The 15906-nt window shown below is 43.7% G+C and overlaps 1 protein-coding gene across 1 annotated transcript in view; it reads left to right on the top strand.

The window, feature by feature from the left end:
- Nucleotides 1-15906, top strand: part of prickle2b (prickle homolog 2b) — an 80980-nt gene that overhangs the window by 1554 nt on the left and 63520 nt on the right. The window lies entirely within an intron of this gene.

Below are 15906 nucleotides of genomic sequence, written 5' to 3'. Positions count from 1 at the left end.
TTTAATTGCGTCTGGACACTTCTATATGTTCAATCATAAACGGAGAATCAATGGCACAAACTGCAGTATTTTGACAAAACAAAGTCAACCAGGTTGGAGCCAGCTTATTTGAAGTTGACATGGCAGCCGTGGGCTTGTCTGGCATTTTCTTTCTTAATGGGAATCCACAATAGAAGGGGAGGGTCTGAGCCCTAAACACCACCCAGCATGCTTTGCTGCAAAGTAAACTATTACAGGGGCAACAGTAAGCTCAGGAATGCAGCCTTTAATTGCCCGTCTTTGCGGTCTCACAATAAAAAGTCAACTTTTTCCCCGCCGACAAGCTGGAATTAAACGTTGTCAGTGGACACGGACTTGAGGAGCCAGAGTTTGTGTGCGGAGGCAAACGTCTGTTTTACAGCTGCAGCAGGTCTCCGTTCCTGTGGCGAAAACTTGCCAGTTTCACAAAGAATTTCCTGTCTTGTTCTTAAGTTAAAAAAAAGTGTGTTCATGCTAATTTAAGAAGGTATGGTAGTAATAGTGTGTTCTGGAATGTGCTGGACTTTATGTGACCCTGAGGTTAGAGATAGGGAGGTGGAGGATGCAGGTGTGCACGTACTCCATCCTCTGGTTACATACCAGATGTTGTTTGCATGTTGCTTAGTTGACTTAGGCAAAAACACCAGTTTCAAATAGAGTTTTAGTTTTCTAATCTAAATATAAAGAGTTATTTTGGTGCAGCATGCTATCACACTAAACTAAGATAGTGATTGCTTTCAGCGATCTAGACCACCATTAACACACATTCAAGTTTAGGCTTGCAAAATGTTGCGGCTGACAAATTTAAAGAACACCAGCTGCTGACATACATGAGGGTAAAGCAGTGATTCCCAATGTGACCCCCAACAAATTGGTTTAGTTTTGCAGTGTGGACACGAGCCATTAGCAGTTTGACCAAAGTATTTCGTGCCCTGGCCCTCTGGGTTGGGAGCCTTTGTGGTAAAGCATCCCCCTCTGCATGACACTAAAATTTGATGAGTGGAGTTTATGCGCATAATGGAGACAGTAAGTTCTGGCAAGCTTCCTGTGCATTTTCACAGCAGTTTTCCTGTAAAGCAAGCTTTGTGTTGACATTGTTTGATTTCTGAAAGGATTAGTTTCAGAGCACCATTATGAATTTTACTATGGCACGTAATCCATGCATATTCGTGTGTTGTTTGTCGAGGCATATCCAGCAGAATTGAGCTCCTGGAGAATACTGTAAGTTACAGTGAATGGTGCGAGGCTCGGTACACATTCACCACGCTTTTAGCATGTGTTTGTGTCAGAATTCACTAAAATATTGATAAGTTCTCTAAATATTAAACAGATGCATATATAGTCCAGGTACTGTTTTTCTCCCTTTTCCCTCTTCTTCCTCTTCCTCTCCTCTTCCGTACTGCCTCTGTATATGATGTCTCCACTAAGCTAAGCTCCTGGGGTGTTTCAGCCTGGTCCTTTATTGTAAGTTGACTGAGTGTGTTGAGGCATTTCCCATTCAGAGTCAAGAGAGGAGCGTTTGGTATTTAAAATCGCCCAGGCCTACCAACACATTACTCTCAAGAATTTGCTGTAGATGTTATTAGACTCAAATGTGCGGCCTAATAGCCCATGTCTGCAAACTTTAAAGAACAAAAAAGGTTCTCTCCTAGTGATTTAAAAAAATGTGATTGCAGACACAAGTGGCTGAAATTGGGATACTCTGCAGGGTGCACAGTCTCATCCTGTGTGACAGAAGTTTGCTACTTCTTAGTAATGACAGAAGCAAGCTCATGGTTCACGAGTCTGGATGGGTGCCCACTTGCTAACAAAGATTGGTCCACCTAGCATGGAGAGGCATGTTTAAAGGCCTGGCACAAGATTCAGGACAGCGTTCTTCTCTCAGAATCCCTTGAGATCTCTCGGGACGAGGTGGCAGAAATTGCTGTGGAAAAGGACACCTCTGCTCACGATGATGTGGGTAATAAAATGGACAGGTGAAAGAGGAGCCTCTGCTGCCTGGCTGCTTGTGTGTCAGTGGGCTTGTGTAAACTGAGTGGCCTTCTCTGGGCAGGTTTGGAAGAGGAGTAGTTTCTCCTTACACAACATGCTCCTTCTGAATTATTAATAGTTGCCTGTGGCTTGATTGATTTTCTTTGTGCTAATGAGACTCATTACCAGGCTTATTAACATGTTCCCTGAGTGTGAATGTGCTACCTGATCGGCCTGATCACATGACCCTCTTGTGCACCGTGCTGATGTGTTTCAGAGCTGCGTCTAATGCACGTTTAAAAGGTTACACTTGACCTGTTGGAAGGTTTAGGTCGGTCCAGACATGAGTCAGACCACAAAGGAGGATTTATGCTGTGAGATCTTGCCATTTGCTATTCCTTCATTTCCTCTGGCCAAGAGCGCAGCGTAAATAAAACTTCATTTAAAGCAGCGGGTTTAGTTCAGGTTGCCAGAGCTGACTGGCGCTGGACAAAGCCCGTCCTTGTATGCAACAGGGCCTTAGCTGAAACTTAAGCTGGGTAAGCACAGCGGTGAGGGGGCAGAAGAGGAGGAGAAAAGAGGATGGTTGCAGTAGAACAAGAGGGATTGGGGTTGAGTTTTAACCCGGCCCTGAATGGCTTGCTGACGTCTGTCCCCTCGGTAACCCAGTCCGATCTGCATAACACAGGCCGGCCCCGCTATTCACTGTGTTAACAAGGTGGCCTGGCAAATAAAACTGTCAGGGCGCCCAGGCATATGAATGGGCTCTGGCTATTCTGGCAGAGAAGAAGAAGACTCAGTATGAGGTGAGGGGAGGAGAGAAAAGAAGAAGCCATTGGTGGTCGCTGCCACACAATAGAAACTCAGCAGATTTATCACTAAAGCTGTGTCTGTGTATTTGCATGGAGATGGTAAGCCTCTGCGCTCGGTAGTTTCCGGGGTTGAAAACACTCCCGGCCCTGCCGTCCCCTGTCCCTCCCTGGGCTCGCTCGGAGCAGAAACCAGCGGCAACATCTGTGGTAGCACCCGTGTGGGTCAGGAAGCAAATGACTTGTTAAGCTGGGCTTTTTATTGTGTAAATGGTGTTCTGTCTTCGTCATTTCAAGGAGATTTATTTTGAAGGGGTTGTGTTTTGACAAGGCTGCGGGGTCGTGTGATGTATGGCTGATGTTCACAGATAATGTGAACCTGGAGAGCTGTGAAGCCCTGATATAAATCATAGCGTGACCTTTGGTTTCTCAGACAGTGCTGGGCTGAACTTGTCGCCTCCCTATCCCTCTCCTTTCACTCTCTTGGTCGTCCTTCTGCTTCTGCTTTCTCTCGTGTTCTCTCTCCCCCTTCTTCCTGTTTCTTTTCTCCTCATTTTCCCCCAGTCTATCTGCATCAGCCCCCCGCTGCACACAGGTAAATACACAAAGCGCTGCGTTCGACTGGCCTGCGCCGGCACAGTCTCTGTGAAGATTATGCATGGCGGCCACGGGAACAAAGATGGTCTACGCACGCAGTCGGGCGATATCCTGAGGCGCCCGATGGTCAGCTGCTGAATTCCAATGAAATCCCAGCATCAAAATTCAGGAGCCACGCTGACGTGACACCAAAACACACACAGAGGTCGCAGCTAGAGAACGCATTCACGGCTGAATTCCTGTAACATTCCTCACTTCCTCCCTCCCTGTGGTTAAGACTGGCTGGGTTTTTAATAATGAGCGCAGGTAAAGAAACATTTGTTCTAAAGAAAGCGCACAATCCTGAAATATTGGATTATGAGAATATTGAGCCGTTGTCATTTTGAATGCACACAATGTTCACTCCCATTGGCAAGAGAGTACACTGTGATTCCCTGATATAATTGTATTAGATATTCTGAATGTATGCTCAGGCATTGATAACAACCCATTTTATTGCTTTTTCACTTGGAATACTTCATTGTGTCGGCTCTTTTATTGGCTGGCTGTGTATTTGTAGATCCTATCAGCAGAGAGGAAATGGTCCCTCTCATCTGGTCTCGATACAGCTATTAGATACAATTATGCACATGTGACACCTCTGGAGCCAGAGACAAAGACGGTGTGCGTGTGTGTTTAGGTGCAGCATATTTGGTGCGTGTGTTTGTCAGCGTGTTAGAGAAAGATGGATGTGTCATCTCGTCCACCGGGTGGGTTCCTTACGTGTAACAGGAGATCCTGAGAGGTGTTGGGTTGCTCCTGGGCTTTATGCTCGTAGTTGCTTCTGTAACTTTCTGTAGCTCCTGTATTATCAGCAGTACACGGTGTGTTTGACTGCCTGTGCCCCCAGACAGCAGCATAGTGAAGGTGTATTGACTAAAACCACGTTGATTTCCATTTGTCATAGTAGTGCCGTCTGTAAAATGTAGTTCCATTTTCTTTAGCACCACATGAGGTAAAGGAGATGCCAGAGTGAGAGCTCATTCCTCCTCTCGGTGCCTCGGACAGGCCTGATGCCTGCACCCTCACCACTGAGACTCTTTTTTTGGTTCTACTCAAGCTGAGCTATTCAAAGGTCAGTGTGTCAGCCTGGCATTATAATAATAATAAATCATTTAGACTGTGGCAGTTCTGTTTGTTTCAGCTGTATTGTCTTTGTCTTTATTTACCCATGGTCAATCCAGACATCATATTTTCTATCAACTCTTATCATGTTTGTAGATGTCTTGTTTGTAGATACCAGATTTTTAACTGTGGTGAAAAGGATTTCAGGGATTTGATATTTCCAGTGAGGCATCATGAAGATTATTAATATTATCCCAAATTGATACTGAATAATATCTTCTCATTTTCTTTCTAACTGTGTCATTCTTTAAAAAAAGGAGTAGAGTAAGGAAGAGGCTCTCCCAAGCTGTTTCAAGGAATCTCTGCTGCTCAGCGCTCATCTGTTTTCCTCTGAGTCGGTGAAGTACCCAAACTGACCAGCAGGAGGCAAACATGTCCTGCTCAGACAGGCTGAATGCCAGTAGCCACTTTGTTTTCAACAAGGTCACACTGTTGTTCCAAGCTCAAAAACAAGATCAAAACTGAAGTTTAATTTGATCTGCCTGGATTTGATTCCATTTTTGGTGGGTGGGGGGTGGGGGAGTCTTAGATGGCAGTCACTAAACAATCAGTGTAGTGTGCAGTACAGAAAAAGGGAAATGGCAAATAAGAAAGCACATAAATAAAAGGCTCTGTCGGCATATTAAATTGGTGCATCCTCTCTTTCTTTCCTTTTTTCTAATGTAGGTGCCACTATCTCATATGACTACTTAGCAGACAAAAATAGACAAAAATAAGCATCCACATCATGATCCTCATAAAAAAAGAATACATTATCTCCTTAAACAGAGTGCACCACTGTACTTCAGCACTATTGAATAATGCAGTTATCAAATCAAACCCAACACATTCTCTTTCGTATAGTCTTTATAGAGCTTTATTATATAGGACAGCTGTGTAATGTTTTCTGGCAGCTTCTGCAGTGAAGCCAGCAGCTTTACTCTGATCCACATCTCCAGCATTTCTCCCTGCTTCCGTTATCAAGGTCATCTCTAACAGGTGCTCATGCATTTGGATTAAGACTGATAGGCATCAGAAAAGTCCTCTTAGTCACTCGCAGAAGATGGTGTCTGTGTGTGTGTGTTTGGTTGTGTGTGTTTTCAGCATAAGTGAGTGTTATTTAATCTCTCCCCTTTGCCGACTATCTATGAAATCACTCTTATGTCTCACTTATTCAGTTCAAACTTGTACTTCATAGAATAAATTTAAGTATGCAGGCCAATGTCATTATTTAATGTGATTTTTCTTTGATGCTTAAGTGTTTCTGTTCGTGTGAGTCATTCTGCGTGGATGAGAGGTACCCAGTGTTGTTCTGGAGCAAAACTGTGGTGCTGGAAACTCAGTGAATTGATGAAAAGTAGTGCTACCTTACAAATCGCTCATAATCATAAATGCATCAAAGGATGTAACTGACATTTGGTGTAAAAACTCTCTCCGAATTTCAATGCTGTTTTTGCACAATTGTGACGTTATTGCTGTAAATGAATGTAAATTAACACAACCTGGTTGTAGCCTTGTTTGGCTTATAGGTAGTTTTCACCCTTCTCAAATCAGCAGACCCCTGTAATTCCCCCTGACCTGTGCGCTAGCGATGCTAATTCACCCTGATTTTTGCCCTGGTGCTGATCCGTGCTTTAATGAAGGCTTAGCTTGCTAAGCTGCCTTTGAACTGTCACTGGAAATAAAGGGAGGCAGGCTCACTACCGTCATATGCACAGCAAGTTAACATTTACTGTGATCAGGCCTACAGTTCCAACCCGCCCACCCCGGTTGAGAGTTAATTCATGTCATCCTGACTGTTTCCGTGTGAGTTACTCCGTGCACTTTCGCTGGTGAAGTGTTCAGCTTTTGACTTTTTGCTAGCTGATATCATTGCTCTCTAAAGCTTCAAATTGCTCTTTGCTCTTTGTGCTTTGAACAAAAGCACATTTTCCAGCCATTGATGCACTCTGTGTTACTTTTGGTGCAAGCAATGGCAACACACACCATCGCTTCGCCACCTCTTTTCCTATCTCTGTCACCCCCAGTCATCCACACACAATGACTGAGAAAGTTTTCATTTTACGTTAGAATGCACACACACCTGCCCACCTGCTTAATTCTCATTCAGAGAGTCTGCGTTCCCTGTTGTGGAAGCTCGGTGGTCTCCCGTGGGTTGCACTCAGCTCTCAGCGGTCTTTACAGCTGCACACTAACTCACGGGTTGCTTGAAAACACTTAATGGATTAGATTGGTCTCGGAATCATTAAAGCCTCGCTCACATCAAACTCTGATTTCCTTATCGGCTGAATGAATAAGTGGATTTGGCTTGGCTCTGGACACATTGCAGGTGTGTCTGTTTGTAGTAGTGATGGTATGGAGTTGGAGGAGGTGGATGAAGGGCTGCAATTAATAATGAGTTTAATTGTTGATTAAAAGATTAATCTAGAAAATGTCCAAAAAAAGAGAAAGAGAAAAAAAAAACTGTAAAACACATAATACAGAGCCTCAGAGAGGTCATGTCTTCAATTTGCTTATTTTGTGCAACAAATTTTCCAAAGAAATACATTTTTATGCCATTTACATTGATAAGCAATACTGACCCCTAAAATCCACCGGGTGAGTGACTGGGCATGTTCGTCTCCGTCCCAGAAGCGTCTCTTTTTGATGGACATTTGATGGACACATTTGGTAATTAGCACTAAACACAAAGTACATCTGAAAGTGCAACTATCTAAAGTACTGGATAAAGAGACATTTTGACCTGATGATGATGCTAAAGATTAGAAAGATTAAGGTATCAAAACTCTCACTTTTTAAATCATCCTCTGGGCACCATGAACATCTGTACCAAATGTCACGGCAATCCATCCAATAGCTGTCGAGACCTTTCAGTAAAATCCAAAAAAGTCAAAACCTGCAGGTTGCGCTAGAGGAAAAAGTTACTCGTTGGGATTCACCAACGTCTCTTGAATGCATCATCTGGAAACCATGAACAGCAATGCAAAATTTTCAAGACGATCAAGACGATGCTGAGATATAATTGGAGCTTGAGACCTTCTGGGGACCATTAAAATCTTTAGCAAATTCCATGGCCATCCAGCAATCCAACCTCATGGTGGCGCTAAAGAACAAGTCAGGGAATCACCCAAGTTGTTAGGATTCATTATCTGGGAACCGTTAAAGCCTGTACAGACCATCATGGCAATCCATACAATAGTTCCGATGTTGCTGTCCCTCAAGACTTACTTATGGCGTGAAAAAAAAAAGCGAGAGAAATTCAACAAATTTTCACTTTTTATTAACTGGGATCAGCAAGTGTATTGATTTTTGCTTCAAAAATGACTTGAATCTTTTATTAATCAAAATAGTTCACAATTAATTCTGTGGCTGTCGGCTCATCAATGAACTAGCGAATCGCTTCAGCAGTAGATGGGAGAGTGCAGGGAAGACAGGATTGATGGAAAAATGATGAGTAACTGATGGATAGAGTAACTATTTCTTGCTATTATGTGCTTTCTTCTTACTTTTAGTCTGATTCTGACGTGGCCTCTGTATCACCACCTCCACCTCAGCTCGCTTACCCTTCGTCCCAGCGGCCCCCTCTCTCTTCCTCCCTGCATTTATCCATCCATGCATCTCCTCATCTATCCAGTTTCAAGGCCGCCAGCCTAGCGCAGCGAGGTTTAAGCAGTGCACCACTTCAAAGACCTCTTTGATTATCTCCTCCTTATGTTTTATCCCTCCCCGTTCTCTCTGTCCAGCCACCTGTTCCCATCCGGGGGCTGCGTGGAAGAGAAAGCCCTTGATCATGCCAACAGCGTGGTTTGAACACAGGGTCCTCGATGGATTTCACGTATTTGGAGGACTTCCTCAGTGGTGGGTTTTTGGAAGAAGAGTGTTTTATGCTGAAGGTTGCAGCAGCCAATAGAGGTCAGCATTGTACAGTAGTGTGTTTGCGGTTGTCATCTTCGTATCGTGGGCTGATGCACAAGCAAACTGAACAGGAATGAATACTGTAACTGAATGATAACAGATATTTGGAGCTGCAGTGCAACACCGGACAGAGATCATTACTTTGTTTATTAGGCTGACCTCATAAGTTCAGGAGATGCTGACAGCTTCTCTTTGATTCCCATCACTTTAATGACTTGTCCTATTTTCATTACAGACTCCAAATCCCAGTGGAGCTCAGAGCCTCATTTGTCCAAACTGCAAAAGAGGAGCTTGATGACTCTGCAGTGTTAAATTATTTGATTGGTTTATTGATTCAGCGCGCCTACTGATTATTGGTTGTCTTAAGTAGCATATTGGCTCAAGAGAATTGACTGTTGCTGTGTAATATTGAAGAAAGGGCCCAGACAGCCACTCCATCAAACAGGACTGAGCAGAAAACACAGGGCCTACGTGCTGTGTTGATGGATACCTCATGTTGCAAAGAACATACATGTGTGCATTGAATTTTGTTTGTGTGTGTGCTAAATTCCAACTGTTTGTGTTTTTTTGCCCAGTTAAACTCTTTCACCGTCACAGCGTTGACCCTTGTATATTCTTCTCACCCCCCTGTCTCTCTCCATCTCTTTCTCTCTCTTCCTCCCCCTGTCTGTCTCTGTCTGTCTGTGATTTGTCGTCATCTGAGGAGTGGGCGAGGTGTCGTTTTAGTTCTGCTCACAGTTCTGCATGAGTCAAGGCTGAACCTAATAGGCTGGATGAGCTGTGATGCTGTTCCTGCTTCTGTTCAGCTGGTTCACCGACACTTTTTCTCTGCTGTGTGTTTGCTGTTTGTCTTCAGCCTGTGTGTGTGTGTGTTTGTATGTATTAATAGCAAAGAGGCTCTTAAGTGAAGCTTCATGGATGAGAGAGTAGCCTGGCTCTCAGTGCCAAGCTGTACAGGTATCTATCAACTGATCTGAGTGCAGAGGGAATGCAAGGGGGCAGGAAGCAGAAGATGAAAAAAAGGCTCTGAAGCATGGCCAGCTTCCTCTGATAGAGGCCTGAGAGAAGTTACACACTGCTTCTCTGAGACATCAGGTCAGCACACACACACACACACACACACACACACACACACACACACACACACACACACACACACACACACACATCATAGAGACTATTGTAATGATTGTGGTTGTATTAGTGTTCATCGGAAACAATTCATAACCATTTTAGAGATAGATAAATAGGCCACAGTTCTGCTTCTTTGTGGATTTTTAGGCTATTACCAATATCAGTGTTTGAGTTTTAAAAATCTGCTAATGATATATTGCCAGATTTTAGCTGCACCTGTGATGTGACCGTTGCGATGTCGGTCAGTCAGCTGAAATATGTCTTGGATGGATAGTGATGAAATTCGTACAGATATCCCTGCTGTCCAGGGGATGAATCCCAATTTGATGATCCTCTGACTTTTGTTGTTGTGCCACCAACAGGCCAAAGTTTTCTCTCATCCAGTCAAATATCTCCCTCTATTACATGGATTGCCACAGAATGTGAATTCATGTTTCCTGAAGGATGAATTGTAATAGTCGGTGATCCCTCAACATATTTTTGACATTTCTGTGCAGCAGCTTCCTACAGCTCTAAGCTCTAGGCTGATGTGTCAGCTTGACTGATTTATCGGTCCGGCTCTCTGCATCCCAAGAGTTAACTTTTTAAGATGGCATTTCTGTACGGCTGCACAGCTCAGATTGAAAAGACAGATGGATAGATGGATGGCATAACGTGGCAAAGGTTGAATTTAAACACACGCAACACATTTTCAGTCTGCATGCTGCAGCCAGTTCAGACAGGAGGAAGTGAAGTTGACATGTACTTTTAAGGCCCGCGTGTTGCAAAGAGACAGCGTGGGCACAGACATTGAGTCATTTGGATTAAGATGGATGGAAATGGGAGCCAGTAATGCAGACACCTGACAGCGTTACTTCAGCGATCAGATTGAAGCCATCATCACCCTCGTTGCGCAAAGTAGAGTCTCTGTTGCTTCAGTTTAACAACTTAAAGCGCTGCATATTTGAATGTTGCACTCATCGTCTCTCTTCTCTATCTTTCTCTATCAGTCGTCGGGTTCAGGTTTATTTGTGCAGGTTGACTGGTTGCCAGGGCGATGAGTTTGCTGTAAGTTTGCCGCTGCCTTGACAACGGGCCAGACAAGCACTGCATTATCAGTGCGACAATAGGAGCAGAGCAAATAAGGATAGACAGAGTGAACTATAGGACAGAGAACTAAGAAACAAAGAGGCTGGTGCTGCTCACTTGATGTCAGACTTTTTTTTCTCTCACTGTGGTCACTCATACTGAGTAGCTAAGGGCTGTATAGGCAGAGTTGATACCCAGAGAGAGTTAAAATTGTTTTTGAGGTTGGTATTGGCGGGGGTTCAATGAAATGTTTGGATGTTGTTTCAAAAGCTTTTTGACCCCCACTAAGAATACAATTCTGTGGGAAACACTGCACCGCTTTTTTTTTTTTTTTCTGATGAAAAGTATCAAAAGATCAGCATTCAGTTGCTTCACCCCGAAGAAATTGAACTTGAAGCTCAGCTCCTAACCTGGATTTGATTCAGTTACCTAAGCTATTTGAAGTTCCAGATCGAGTGCTCATTTGCTTCCAATTTATTCTTGTCTTCACTCGAATAGATACTCTCGTCTGCTGCAAAGTCTGGTGCTTTGCTAGATTTCAAATTGTTTAAATTTTTGCCAGTGACATTTGATTGACTTCCTACTGGGAAACATAAAGCAGACACACACACACACATAAAAAAAAAAAAAAAACGAATCAAAACCAGACTTTTGTGGAGTGCAATACTGTCCCTGATCCATTCTTCACAGAGTCGTGCGGCCCCACGTGTGCTTGAGTTGTGGAAGTATGCCTTCCATTTGTAAAGTTTGAAAATCTAGTGAAACCAGAGAGCAGAGTAGCTGACCAGCAAAGTAGCCTTTCATTGTCAACCCCCTCTGTGATGTATTTCTCAACCTGATACTCTTGTAGTTTTGGCGAGCAGACAGACTGTAACAATTCTTGAAATTGATGCTGAAAGGGCTCAAATTAGCTTTGACTATAATTCTGATACCTAACACTGAAAACATGTATGGCCTGGGAAGTTAGAGTTAGAGAGAGAAAAAAAAAATAAACGTGCACCTGGAAATGTAATCAGAGTGAGAGCCTGCAGTCTCACCTCTGATTCACATGAACAGTGTGACTTTATCACACGTTAGTCTCAGGGGCTGACGTAAAGCCGGCAATATGTGATCGCACTTTCTGAGTCCCAGCCCGCCGCATCGACCTTCCCATCGGCCCTCTGTCACGGAACAGACCCTCCGTTAAGCCCGTGTTATCCTGTCCAGCCATGACGGTGAACGTGACTTCATAAGTGACAGCATGACTGCATAGTCCAGAGGCGGAAAGCAGAATGAGCTGATCTGTCGAATCAAAAGGCTGTTGTATGCATGTCAGAGGTCAGCTTTTAACCAGCAAATCCCCTTTTCTCCCGTCTAATCCTCTGCCCTGGGGTTTTCCCACACCACAGGGCTCATCTCGGACCAATCAGAGGGCAGACAGACAGGCGTGATGGCTCCCGATGGCTTCCACAAGCCTCAGACAAGACAAACAAGTCGTCGTATGTCCAGCATAGATCTAACTCATATTTATGCAAGTCTTAGAGTAAATTCAACATTTTATTATGTCAGATGATTGATATTCCACAATATTTGTGTCCATCTATTGTAATAAAAAGGACTGCTGTATTAAAACAACGCAGCATGTTTTGGAAGATTGACAACCATGTCATCCCTCTTTCCCAGGTGAATCATTGCCAGGTTTATTTTTGACAGTGTTTGAAGTTAACAACTGTCCACTGTGCAGCCATTTCTAGCTGTGCAGAATTTTCAGTTTGTGCTAAGTTTAAGTGTGTATTTATAATGAGTTATTAGTTAGCTGTGCAGCTGCTGCGAGTTGCCCGTTCCCCTGTTTTGGGGAGCTAGTTGCTATCGTTCGACATGGTGTAGCTTGGCTGTTTCTGTTTATATTGTTCAGGCCAGAATTGCGAGCAGCTAAAAGTCCTCAATTAACTTCAACCCCTACCTGCAATTCCAAATCTGAGATTTCTGACAGCTAAGATGTTTCTCAATCTGTGAAAAATGGCTGCAAAGTAACCATCACTGTCATTTGCATATAATATACTGTACATCATTTGATTAATTACAAATTTGTACAGGAATTTACAACATGATATTAACTAAGATGAGCACTGCATTATTGCCTAATAAATTGGTGCCGTCTCTGTGCCAAAATAAAAGTTGAATATTATAATTACTTTAGATTTCTATTGTTCTCACCTGGTGCCATTATGCTTAAATAAAGTTGAATTTAATCAGATTTCCTCAAACTAACTGACACGCAGAAAACCAGGAAGTATTTCCAGCATGGGGTTGACCGCAGCAGGGGCCCAGCAGCAAATCTCTTTTACTTCTCTCCTCTGGTGTTATCATCAGTCTGCAGTTGCTCTCGCAGAGCTTCAGCAGTTCGGGCCAGTAAAGCTGACTGGACTTGCTTAGTCAGGCCTGTGATCTGCACTGTGTATCTCTGCATTCTTTAACGGTGAGCTTAGCTTTGCCTCAATTCAACCCCCTCTGTAAAATAATGTGGCCTGAGGCCTAAGAGGTCCACATAACACACACAGACACACACACACACTCACAGGCTCAACATTTCCCCCATAGACAGAATTGCTCATTTGGTGTGGAGATCAAAGACTCCAATATTTATAAGTGGTCTTGGGGTGTAATTTGTTCCTCGTTTTATTCTGACGAGACCATTCCCCGGCTTCCCTTTTATTTATCTATATGTTTATTTATTTATCTGTTCAAACCAAACCTCTTCCTCCTCATTAGAGCCGCTTTAATGTCCTCGCTGTGCTGAAACTAATTGATATATAATGAACGCTGCGCGAGCACATTCGGAGTGAAATGTAAATTGTTTGCCCGGCAGCTCTGGTGATGAAACAGGAGGAAGACAGATTGGGTAACCCGCGGTGTATGGAAAGTCCTGAGTCCTGTCATGTGGGAACACGGCGCTCACGCTGCCTGTATATTTTTTATGGCACATTTTAACTCCCATCTGGTTGGCTTATGAGACTCTTGGCTTTGTTTGTTTGTTTATCTTCTAATGTGTTTCAAGGCCGTTTTCATCTTCTCGGCCCTTTATAAGCCGATGTTTGATCCGCATCTGTCACGGCCACTCGTAATGACGCCCCAGTTGTTTCCGGATCTGGTTTCCAGCCAGCGAGCTTGAGCCTCTTGTCTTTGATTGACACATGAGAGTGAATGTCTTGTAATGACAATGGGGTCTGATAGATAATTGCTGCTTTGTGTGTGTTGGGGGGGATATTGAGGTTATGTTTTGCCTCCCTCTCCTCCTGCTTTTTTAAATTGACATTGGAGTCCGCAAACAGGAGGGATACAGAGTGTGTGTGTTTGTGTGTGTGTATGTAAGACATGTGGGAGGTGACAGGTATGGGCTAGCATGTGTGACAGCAGGTGCTAAATGCTGGAGACTCTTTGTTTAACTAAGGGATGTCCTGAGGCAGGTGTAGCCCACGCAAGACCATGTGCACCTGTGTGTGTGTGTATAGCCCCACATGTCTGCCCGTGCTCGGCCGCATACGCAGAATGGCCTCAGCAGAGTTGTAATATTTAATAGCTTGACACCTGAGCCAGAACGCGTGCCTCAGTTTATGTCCCATCGTCAGATGGCGCTCGGCCCAAATATCCGATCTCATGTTTTAATCCGACACCGATGGAAGATGGGACGGACAGCAGTGGGACGTCAAACATGTGTGTATGTCGCAACCAACCAACAACCAACCACACTGACCTTATTAGTCCCTTTTATTATGACCTTTTATCATAAAGTCTGATATGTCAGTCACTGCTCCAGGCTTCTTGTGTGTGTGTGTCTATGTGTGTGTGTGTGTGTGTGTGTGTGTGTGTGTGTGTGTGCGTGTGTGGCTTGCTGTGTGTGGACATTGTGGTCATTCATTTAGAAGACACACACACACAGAAATTTTAAGTGAGCTGCTTCACTTTTTTTTTTTTTTTACCTCTCTCTCCATTTCTCACTAGGTAAGCCTGTCACGTCTCGGTGTGTTTGTGTGTGTGTGTGTGCGTGTGTGTGTGTGTGTGTGTGTGAAGGTGGTGTTGAAGGTATGTTAGATGTGGCTCCTCACTGAGTCCCAGCTCCACCTCTGGCCTGTTTGAATTGCAGATGCTCTAACTCAGACAAGCTGTGCTCCAAGTCCCTGAATAATGAATCTCGAGCACAAGGGGAATGGTTGATGGGAGTGTGTGTCTATTACTGTTTTTTGTGGATTTGCGTGAGTGTGTGTGTGTGTGTGCGCGCAGCCTTGTTTAGTATGCTGTGTGGTGTTTGTTTATTATGTTGTTGCTCTGGCTGGGACAGAAGACACCGGCTCACTGCTGATGTTTCTGAGTGTGTCACAGTTGATATATAAGAAAGATTGGAACGTTTTGATACTGATCACAGTAATTTACAATCTACTAATCATTCATTCTCTACAAACATAATGATTAAAGTGAAACTGTGTACTTTCCTATTGCTGGCAAATCCAATGAAAACACTAAAAAAAACAGATTGATCCTAGTCAAACTCTGGTGAGTTAGTCCTCTGTGCCAGAGACCTCCATTGTTATTAAAGAACTTGCTCAACATTTTGGGGGACGCGCTTATTTTCTTTCTTGCTGGATTTTAGATGAGAATATTGATACAACTGTTGTACTTGTATGAGAAGTATGAAGCAACAACCAGCAGCCAGTTATCTTAGCTTAGCATAAAGACTGGAAACAGGAGGAAAGAGCTAGCCTGGCCCTGCCTAAAGGCAGCTTGGCAACCTCGCCTCGTGACTGTAAGAGTCTAGGATATCATCGCTCCTGAGCCAAGAAATAGTACGGCACGTAGCGCTCAATAAAACAATAGCCTGTTGTTTTTACTCTTCAGTTCTTGCACAGATTAAACAAACAAGATGTAACATGTTCATTTTTTGAGATTCAGTGTTGCCTGCAGGAAGATTTAGAGCCAAGCTAGCTGTTTCTGCTTCCGCCCTTGTTCTAAGCTAAGCTAACCGGCCACACAAAGTGATGGATTTTATCATTTGACTTGGGCTACTTCTTTAAACAGAACAATTAAAAACACTCAATTACAATTGTGACTGTTGATAACGTGGGCACCGCAGGTTGCTTTGAATCAATCAGGCATGCTGTGTTGACAGAGTAGGACATTGTCACTGTCCTCGTTGGGTTAGCTTCAGAGCTAGTGGTGCATATTATTAGCACAGAGACTGTGTTCTGATTGGTCTGATTAATGATGTGGGACAGTA

This window comes from Chelmon rostratus, chromosome 2 (assembly GCF_017976325.1).
Source record: "Chelmon rostratus isolate fCheRos1 chromosome 2, fCheRos1.pri, whole genome shotgun sequence".
In the NCBI taxonomy this organism is placed as follows: domain Eukaryota; kingdom Metazoa; phylum Chordata; class Actinopteri; order Chaetodontiformes; family Chaetodontidae; genus Chelmon; species Chelmon rostratus.
This window is presented reverse-complemented; position numbering and strand designations above follow the sequence as displayed.